We start from the raw sequence: 10645 nt of genomic DNA on the forward strand, positions 1-10645 counted from the left end.
ACTCAGCCTATTATGATGACTAAGCCTGTCTTATAGTTCTAAGTGCTGATCTAAGTGCTCTGACTAAGTATAAATAGAGGTTAATCAAGAAAGAAAAAGGAAAAATCACAACATTACCTCTCCCTTAAGACTATCATTCTGATGAATCAATTAAGAGAGAATTCATAGTCCCAGATGGTGTTGTTGGTATTCATATGATATTTATTGACCCATTGGTTAGATTCAGAGCTATAACCCTTCCAACTAACCAAGTAATCAACTGTTATTTGTGATCCTCTCCCTCATATGCATACTTTGCAGAGTTTATAGTTAAGAACTTGATCAACTTTGTAATGTTCCTTATCATTGATCAGTTCAGAATCAGGTGAAGGCAGATGTTCTTAGTTTGGGAATGCAGATGCAATATAAGGGATGAGCAAGATTTTATTGAATACATTGTGAATTTTTCATGTGATAGAGAGGCAAAGTTTGTATGCAGATGCATCAATTTTATTGAGAATCAGAAATGATCTGATGCATTTGTCAGCAAGCTTTTGTTTGGGATGTGGGAGATGAAGGTTAGTTGTATTGAGCTAAACCTTGTTATTGATGGAGTAATTATGAGCAAGGGTGTGATGCTTGTCATAATATTTCTTCATGGAGTTTGCTGCCTTTTCAAGGATAACATGAGTCTTGTCATATATTTTGGACATGGTTTGAGTGAATTTGGAGAAGGCAGGTGTAGTGGTATAGAGTTATTCAGTATGAAAAACATTAAAGTGACAGCCATAGTTGATGAAGAAAAGAGTCTTTCTGATTGCTGAGTGTGTTGTGGAATGACACAAGTATCTGATGTCAATCTTATATAAGCATAGACAGTTTTGTTCTGAGTCAATGGTCAACTGCCTTTAAGCAATTGACCATCATACTCAGTCTGACTGTTATTCACTGCACACAATAACCTGCCTGCAACAGGTTATGAACTCCATGTTTTAAGGCCTATTTTATCTTTTTCATCTTTGCATCTTGCTTGTGCTCTGCTATCTCTCCATCAGTCACTTCACTACTGAAATGATATCACCACATACATCATGCCATCCTTTGATACAATCAAAAAGGGCTTCGACAATCTAAATACCTCTAATTATAGTGAGTGGAAAGAAAACATGTCAGCCCTACTCAAAACTCACTATGAGTACCTTATCACCATTGGTTATGACCCTGAACCAGAGTTTGCAGACTCTGAAAAGCCAACATACCAGGAGAAGAAGGACTGGAAGGACTGGAAGGAGACTCAGATGTCAGCTGCTGGTACAATCTACCTCTGCCTTGATAAATCCCAGAAGGCTCATATCAAGGGCTGTCTTGATGACCCAGAGAGGATGTGAGACACACTAAAGGCATACTATCAGCAAAAAAAACCAGCAACTTGATTTATAGCCTATGACAGCTTCTTTAATCTCAAAAAGGAGACAGAAGAGTCACTGCCAGATCTTGCCAGTTGGGGCACTCAAATCATGAGTTGTATCTGTGCTCTGTGCTCTGCTCATTTTGGCCTTCAGCAGTTAGAAAAAGAGCTTCTCATTATGGCCCTGATTAGTGCACTCCTCCAGCCTGAATTTGAAAACTTTATCACATCACTATTCCTTCTCTCTGATAAGCTCACTCTTGAAGGACTTCACACTGCATTTCATAATGAAGAAAACAATCAAAAGCTGTGTGCTGGTGATCCAGCAGTCTCTGTTGCTCTTAAAGCCACACCTTTCCATTCAGCCATAAATCTAGCTACTAATGCCACTGCAAAATGTGGATGGTGCCTTCATAAGAATCATGCAGAGGAAGAGTGTATAACCAAGAAGCTCTCACTTAAATAGGACTGTGAACATGCTGCCGACCATGCTGCTAGAAAGCATCATCACAAGGGGGCTGGAAAGAAGGATTCAGAATCTGCTAACTCTGCTGAGACAAAAGAGGAGACTGCTAGCCAAGCAAGTACTGATTTATCATCATCTGCTGTGTCTCATTGGAATACCAATGATATGCCCTCTCTATGTTCAGGCATGTAAAATTGTGAAAATTGCAAATACATGGACTGCATTCCAGTCCAGTAAGCATGTAACAGAAAATAGGACTAGAGCACACAGAAACCTAGCTATCATAATGCTAAACTGAAGTAACAATAAGCAGAGTGCATGGTCTAGTAACAGACTAATACCTGAGGGTTTAGGCTGCATGTGAGGTCTCAGCACTTGGTCCTAAATGTGCTAATACTATTATGAGAGAATATGCTAAAAATAAAAAGACTATGATCAAAATATGATCAGCAATTCTGATCACATTGATCAAAGATGCATAGCCATTGATGCACTGATGGGATATGCTTTAGAACAGAGAACTGAGACCCAAAGAAAGGTATCTGAGTAAATGGGTATTGAACAGAGAAATAGAATGATGACAACAAAGTAATAAGTAGAGGAATATTACCCCAGGAATAGATAGCATGCATACTTATGGTGCCTTAGTGTGCATAACACAGTAAGGGACTCCACATCATACTGAGAAATGGCACCTTTGGGTGAGTCAGATAGAATGACTAGCTGGACATAGAGAAGCAGAATATAGCCATTGTGGCTGACTCCTGGCATGAGAGATAACCCTGAGGGTCTGGAACAGTTTATCACTGTCAGAGATGTCACCAGGAAAATAAGAAAGCAAGCAGACCTGGCAAGACCAGCTAGCCGATGTCAGCTAGTAAAGAAACAGCAGGCATAGTTCTTGCCTGAAAGAGAATAAGTGTGATGACTGTGATATGCATGTGAATAATATCTGCAGAATCTGGCATAGAGTCCTATGCTTTGAAGATACCATAGTAGGATTGTATTAGTAAGTATCCTAGTAGAGTATTTAAATATGGTATTGTATGAGTGGAGCACAAGTTTTTGACCTCCACAGTTGCAGTGTATTGGGCACAGAAAGCTTTGCACTCTAAGCTCTGGGTTTGTGTTAGTAACTTCAGGTGAGAGAATAAACATATTATTGAACATCCTTGAGAGAGCTGTAAGAACTAAGTAAGACATCAAAGCTTGTGAAGGATCTAAGCCCAGTTTGATAAGAGGTTTTAGATTGCACTCTAACCTGAGAATAAGAGAGTGGTGTCTGAAGGGCATCATTTTGAGTTTTTGAGGTATTTGTGATGCACAGCACTACAGGTGGCAGAGATTCAAACCATTTGGTCTGCCAGATGGGGTTTTATTGTGTTTTGTGTCTTTGAATTGCATAGATTTGAATCCTGTAGATCTATGATCACTTTAGAAACTTGTAAACAGAGATCTGTGCTCTTTGGCACTTGTAGACATGTTTGTAATTGGTTTCTGCTCAGAGCATGAAGCTTTGAGTCATGTATTGTGTGTGTTAAGGATTTTGAGTTGATCTGAGCTGTGCTTAGGACCTTTTAGAGAGTTTTGTGAGTGTTTCAATATATTGTATTGAGCTGCAGTACTCTTTGCTTTGAGGTCCAGCAACACCAGTTGCCACCTCTTGTTCTGATAAAATGAAAAGCTTTGAGACTTAAAGAGACCTCAGACTGTTGTAAGCATGCTATTACTATTCATGCACTATGATCTCATTGAAGAGGACAATTATATTTGTTGATTGCTACTTTTATCACATTATAATCCTCTCATGAACTAAGAGTTTTATGTGTGTGTTGGTGTGAGTATGGTCAGTGGATAATGCTCTGCTGTATCCATTTTCACATTGCACATGCTCAGATCCTCTTCACTGATACAGGCACTTCTCATCATATGATCCTTCACCAACAATGGTTCTGACTCTATGCTCCATATATTGTTTCTATTCATCTTGCAGACAATTCAGTCATCTATTCAGCAGGGATTGAGTCAGTAGTACTGGAGCCAGAGATTCAGAGGGAGAAAGGCTCAGTGGTGAAACTTCTTGACACACTACATGTATCAGCATTGAAAAGTAATCTTTTATCACCTTATCATCTCACATGGGAAAAGGGATTCAAGATCTCAATTGTTAGATCAGATGTCACTTTCAGTCAGGGTAAAAAGGTTTGATTCACTGCAACTATAAATGAGAGCAATATTGTTATGATTTTTTCATTCTATTCATTGATTAACTCTTATTTATGCTTAATCAGAGTGCCAATGCTAGCACTTAAGACTATAGGATAAAGCTTAGTCATCACAACTAGGTCAAGTCAATCATTATCTTCCAATGCAACAATATTGCCTGATGACACACAATCAGCTTTTTATATAAAGTAGTGATGCTTAAGGACAATAGGCACAAAAGACAGAACAATACACAATAGGCATTAGTATAATTAGCACACACTTGTATAGTATTTAAGAAGGCTTGCTCTCACTGGAAACCTCAGCTTTAAGCTAAAGTTTATTCTACCTCATTCTATACTCAAGCTAGTTTTCAAGGTCTTATGACACATTGATCAGATTATGCATCAGTAAACTCAGTCAATCATCTGAAGTGCAAGGTGACTTCTGTTTATCATGTGTATCTGTTCACATGACATTTGAGTCTAACAATTAGCTTAAAGCTTCCTCTTTTCTTTTCTCACACATTATAGTGTGGAGAAAACTGAATGCCTTCAATTAACATATCAGACCCAAACTTTGACTGAGAGTTCTTCGAACTCCTCACATCTATTGTTGGTACCTTACTAGGATTGTTGGTGATCATCCAGCTATGCTGGGGATACCATTCAATTACTGCTTAGGCTATCAGATATTACAATGAATTTCAACACATCCAACAAATTCTATGCAATATAACTCTGAACCTTCCTCTCTATGACATCTCTGAATTCTAATGAACATCTCACCAGCCTCTGACAAGCCTCTTATCTGGAGCCAGGCCTAGTGGCATGAATCAAGGGGATATTCCACAAGAAGAAAGACACAGATACCCTCCTAAACCAAATAGAAACAGTGACTCTGGCCTCATAGGATTCAGAAACCCTTAGGTACAAATCTTTGTCCCCAACTATAAAGATGAGAACCTTTCAGAAGACTTCTTTCAGCAGTCTCCCTTCTCTGACTATTCTTAAACCTCTTGAACCCCTAGGATTGGTAACCATGCCAGAGATTCCCTCAGTTCCACTTGGATGGCTGCAAGGTTCTGATATGTGACACCTAGAGGCCAGTCTCACAGTTCCTCCACCACTCTCTCAGTCAGAACCAGTGGTGAAATAGGGCAGGCATCTTCAGAGCAGCTCAATAATAAGTGACAGTACAGAAAAAACAGAAATAAAATTATACACTAACTTTTCTCTGCTTGAGACCTTAACATTCCCTTCAATTACAATAATGTACTATGGCAGGAGGAGCAAAGACAGTGAGATGCACTACAGCCAGTTCACAGTGAGCTTGAGGAGTGCCTCATTGAAAGAGGCAGGCAAAGGAGAGAAGCAGGAGCAGCTGCTGAGTATGATCATCAGTATCAGAAGGAGCAGCAAGCTATTGAAAGGACTTGACTAGTGTGGATTAACATCTCCAACTGGTATGGACTCTGGCCTGAGGTCACATCTATACTTGTGCCAGTCTGTACTGACTAATTTCTCTTCACCCTGATTGTTACGATTCTTCACCTTTCCCCTATTTTATTTTCTTTGACACCCCTATTTATGCTTAGTCAGAAGGCACAAGACCCTGGGAAGCTTAGTCAGCACAACTAAGCCGCCCATCAGGTTAAAACAACATGTTACAATTTTTCCTTAAAGCTTGCTGTTAACCCCTATTTATGCTTAGTCAGGGCGCGGTGGGAAGAGATTGGTCAGCACAAGGGACTTATTCTCTATACATACACAACAACGCTTGATGACACATAGCCGCCCTTTTATATACAACAACGGTGCTCAAGGACAATGGGCACTATGGACACAAGTCGATACAATAAGTAGTAGTATTTTTAACATCACACGAACAGTATTTAAGGCTCGTAGCTCTCACTGGAGAAACCCAGCTTCGAGCTAAAGTTTATACACACCATTCTACCTCAAGTCTATATCTGACCTTGAGTCACACCGCACGGATATACATATAGTGGACTCAGGTGATTCCTCGAAGTGCGAAGGAACACCTGTTTATCACGTGTATCAGTTCACATGACGCTTGGGCATAACAATTAGCTCGAAGCTTCCTTCTTCCCTTTCTCAAGCCCAATTGTGCTGAGAAACCGAATGACTCCAGCTACAACCCACACCCTAAACCATGACTTCTTCGAACTAATAGCTTCTATCATCGGAATGCTACTTAGCCTTTTGGCCATCATCACTTGTTGCCGAGGGCGACAATCAATCACCGCTTGGATTGTCAGGCACTACCAAGCATTCCAACAAATCCAGCACATCCTCCGAAATGTAACCCTGGACCTCCCTTTCCATGACATCCCCCCCTCCGCCAGAACGACCTTCCAGCCGGAGGAGTTTCCCGTACCAGAAGCCGGGCATAGCCGCCAGGATACAGGGAGCCCTTAAGAAGAAGAAAGACACCGATACCCTCCTCGACGACCTGACAGCAGAAACCGGGACTATAACCTCACAGGGTTCCGAAACCCGTGGACCACGACGGTCCTCCAGGTCGCCCAGGAGGTCCCCCACAATCTCCCTCCAGTCACCAGTAACCCTTCCACCACCTCTCGCACCCCAGGGATTGGAAACCATGCTTGGGACTCCCATGATGCCTCTCGGGTGGCTTCGAGAACCAGGACTTCCCCCAACCTGCTCCGAGACCCCCTCTACGAGCCCACTGAGCCGAACTCCGACTCCAGCAGGTCCATCAGCAGGCTGGGGGTCGAGAACCCCCATGGCAGGACCATACACCTCGACTACGCCAACGTCGAAATTGCCATCTCGGCGGCCGGAGACCCATACCGACACCTCCACGTCGGAAGTGAGCCAGAAGTCGGGACTGCCAGTCAGAGAGGGAGAATTGCAAGAGACAGGATCATCCGGAGGGTATTCCCGGACTGGGACCTTACTGTCCCATTTGATTATGACAGCGCACTACGACAGCAGCAGCAGGCCCAGCAGCGTAGAGCAGAGGAAGAACAAGCCCAAGAAGAGCTCGCCGAGTACACACAGGAACAGGCCCAGCGGGAGTACGAGGAAGCCGAGTACGACCGACAAGGGCGAGCAAGAAGGAGACGAGAAGAAGCAGAGAGGATGGGCTCCGCCTCCCCCGCAGGATATGGGCTCCAGTCCTCAGGGTCTGGGTCCCCCTTTAGAGAGCCACACTCTGACGAGGATCCCTGGACCGGACCAGGAAGCCCCATCACCAGAAGCGAAGCCGAGAGGAGGGGAAGAAGACCTTCCCCCCCAGACCTACAGTACCCCAGCAGAACAGACACCATCGCATCCGACGCCGACTCTGTACTCGACGCCTATGGGCTCCGAGTACCCGACAACGCCCATGTCTCCGACCTCACCCTCTGACGATTCCTCGGAAGTCGGGTCGCCCACCAGTTCCTTCTTCCGGAGTTCTACAGAAACTTCGGCCTCTATAGTGAAGAACTGGAGAGAGCAAGAACGGTGGGCGGAACAAGGTACTATGGAGTCCCACCCGTACCGGTCCAGCGAACCGACGAGGACGGTGCGGGACCCAGTAACACCGGGGGGCTCCCCGACGACGCTGCGACTCAAGCCCCTCGCCTCCGCCCAGCTCGCAGGTTCCCTCCTAGGGGAGGACAGCGGGGACAGCGGGGACAACGAGGACAACGGGGACAGCGGGGAGGACGAGGAAGGGCCCTTTGACCCCCGACACTTTATGACATACGCAAGATAGCGGCCAGATGAAGAAGCATTGAGGGAAGAAATTGAGAGGAACAGACAGAAGGAGTACACAGAGCTGTATGAGCAAGGGATGCTTTTCTTATGGGGAGATGCCCACTGGTTGGCGACTTCCCTTGGACTTGAATATCAGTACACAGAATCAATTGAAAAAAAAAGAATTCTACAGTACGCCGCGACGGAATACGCCTGGAAGGAATATGGCTGTCGGCACCCCGAAGACCCGCTCAGGCCGATGCCCCCATTCCAACCACAAACAAATGTTCGGCCGCTACCACAAACTCCACCCGTCGCACCGAGGAGGGCTGTATACACGGCACCCTCGGCCCAAAGCATAACCATGTTCAGTCAACGATCCATGCCGAGTACGGCTTCTCGGCTTACCCAAACCAGGAAGTACCCTAGCGACCGGTGGGTCGAAGGCTTCCAAAACCCATGGACTGGTAAAGGGAGCAGATTATTAGGAGCACAGCCTCCCCCCGATGAAGCCGGACCCAGCAGAAAGGAACCCGCCCAAGATGACCCAGAAGCCACCTGCCTCGGGTTTATGGTTAAAGATGGGGTCATCGTCCGGATCCAAGAGCCCAAGGGAAGTCCTGTCACTGATGACCATTCCCTACACTTCTTCCCAGGACCGCCCGCCGAATGGCGACGGCCCCCTTTCGATGAGTGGCCTAACCCGATGGGAGCACTCCCAGAAAATGCCCAAGTACTACAATGCCGCCCAGACCTCCTCCAGAAGCCCCGACCTTTCAAAGGGGCCTCCGACGACATCGACCGATTCCTGGTTGACTGTGAACAATATTTCGAAGCCTACATCGGATACCTCGGAACCGACATGAACAAGGTCGCGTTCGCCGCCTCATACCTGGAAGAAAAAGCTAAAACCTGGTGGATCCTAATTTCACCAAACTTCCGATCCAGCACCAGAAACCACTATCGATACCCCTCCTGGATCATCTTCAAACAAATGTTAAACGACAAATTCATTGATCCCGCTGTCCAGGAGGTACATAAACAGAAGATCAAAGAATACAAGATGGCGGATAAAGCGGCGACAGACTACTTCGACGAGCTCGAGAGGCTGGCAAAACTTGCCGGCATCAGAGAAAACGTCGGCAACTCCGGGAGGATGGTCGAGGCCCTTAAAAGGGGCGTCCCTTCCTCGTACATCACTATGATCTCAGCAATCGGCGTCAAAGGACTAATGCCGATCGGCTACGATGAATGGAAGGAACGAATCATAGAAATGTACAAGGAATGGCAAAGGCAGAAAGCGGAATCAATGACCTTCCAGGACACCCCCCGGAAGCAGAACCCGCCAACCCCGAACAAGTCGGGAACAACTGCCAGGAAACCACAGGGAGCCCCAACGTCCTCCGCATCATATGGGACGCAAAAAACGGGCACTGGCACCACCTATACCGGAGGAGGAAAACCGATGGACATCGATCGCATGAAGAAGGAAGGAAAGTGTTTCAACTGTGGACAGAAGGGGCACATGGCAAAAGACTGCCCAAAGAAGAAAAGGACCCGTGAGGACATTCGGGCACAGATTGCCGAGTTGCAGAAAGAAGACGAAGAATTAGGAAAAGAGACCAAAGTCGAGGAGGTAAAAGAGGGGGCCGACTAGTGTGCAATTCCACTAGATCGGCTGAACAGATTCATGGTGTGCCTACTCCAGCCGCTAGTCGGACTGATAGTACTTCTGTAGTAACTCCTATGCCTGTACGCGTGATGCATTCGAATATACCCACATTTGATACGCACACCAAAGAATTGCAAAAACAGACTCAAGTGCCTACGGGCCGAACAGGGGCAGCGAGCCCTAACACGTGGCTCAAACCCTTCGATACCGAATAGACCTGGAGGGCCATCAAGGAAGCCAGGGACGAAGCAATGGCAAAAGCCATACTCAAAAACTGGATACACCGGACCAGAGCAGAAGAAGTAGTTGATGAGATGATTGAAGGACTGAAAAAGGCAGAAAGGTGCCGAGCCCTGGAGTGGCTCGATGAGCTCCGAGGGCCCCAACGGTTCATCCGACGAACCAAAGCCACAGGACGAGACCTTGTCGTTAAAGCAAGGATCAAAACGCTGACCAACCGGACCACGCACGAAGTAACCATGCTCGTGGACAGCGGATGCACTGGGAGCTCTATCAATCGAGCCTTCGTGGAAAAACACCACATTCCAACCCGTGCCACAGCCGCCCCGATCCCAGTCTATAATGCCGATGGAACGAAAAACCAAGCTGGATCCATTACCAAATTCGTCGAGCTTCGGTTAACCATCGGAGATCACACTGAGCGAATCGACCTCGCAGTCACGGATCTAGGAACCAAGGAAGTCTTCCTTGGACATGACTGGCTAATACGGCATAACCTGCTCATCAACTGGAAGACCGGTCGGATCACATTCGCCAGGTGCAAATGCCGAAAAATCCCATTCGAGCTGCCAGACAAAGATCCCGACGATCGGTGGGATGAGGAGATGGAGGATGGGGAAACCATCTTGGCAGTAGACATGCAACAAGAAATACACCTCCGAGCCATGCACCATGCCAATGATCTGGCCGCCCGGGCCAATCAACAAAAAGAGGAGAGAACCTTTGAGGAAATGGTTCCCCCATGGGCATGGGACTACCAGGACCTGTTCGCCAAAGAAAGCTTTGACGAACTACCCAAGCCGAAGCCATGGGATCACACCATAGAGCTGATTCCAAACGCGAACGCCAACCTCGACTGCAAAACCTACCCACTCAGTAGTACCGAGCAGCAGGAACTGGACAGGTTCCTTGACGAGAACCTATCCAGTGGACGGATTCGTGCATCC

This window comes from Guyanagaster necrorhizus (genome assembly GCF_019112545.1).
Source record: "Guyanagaster necrorhizus MCA 3950 unplaced genomic scaffold BT62scaffold_26, whole genome shotgun sequence".
NCBI classification, from domain to species: domain Eukaryota; kingdom Fungi; phylum Basidiomycota; class Agaricomycetes; order Agaricales; family Physalacriaceae; genus Guyanagaster; species Guyanagaster necrorhizus.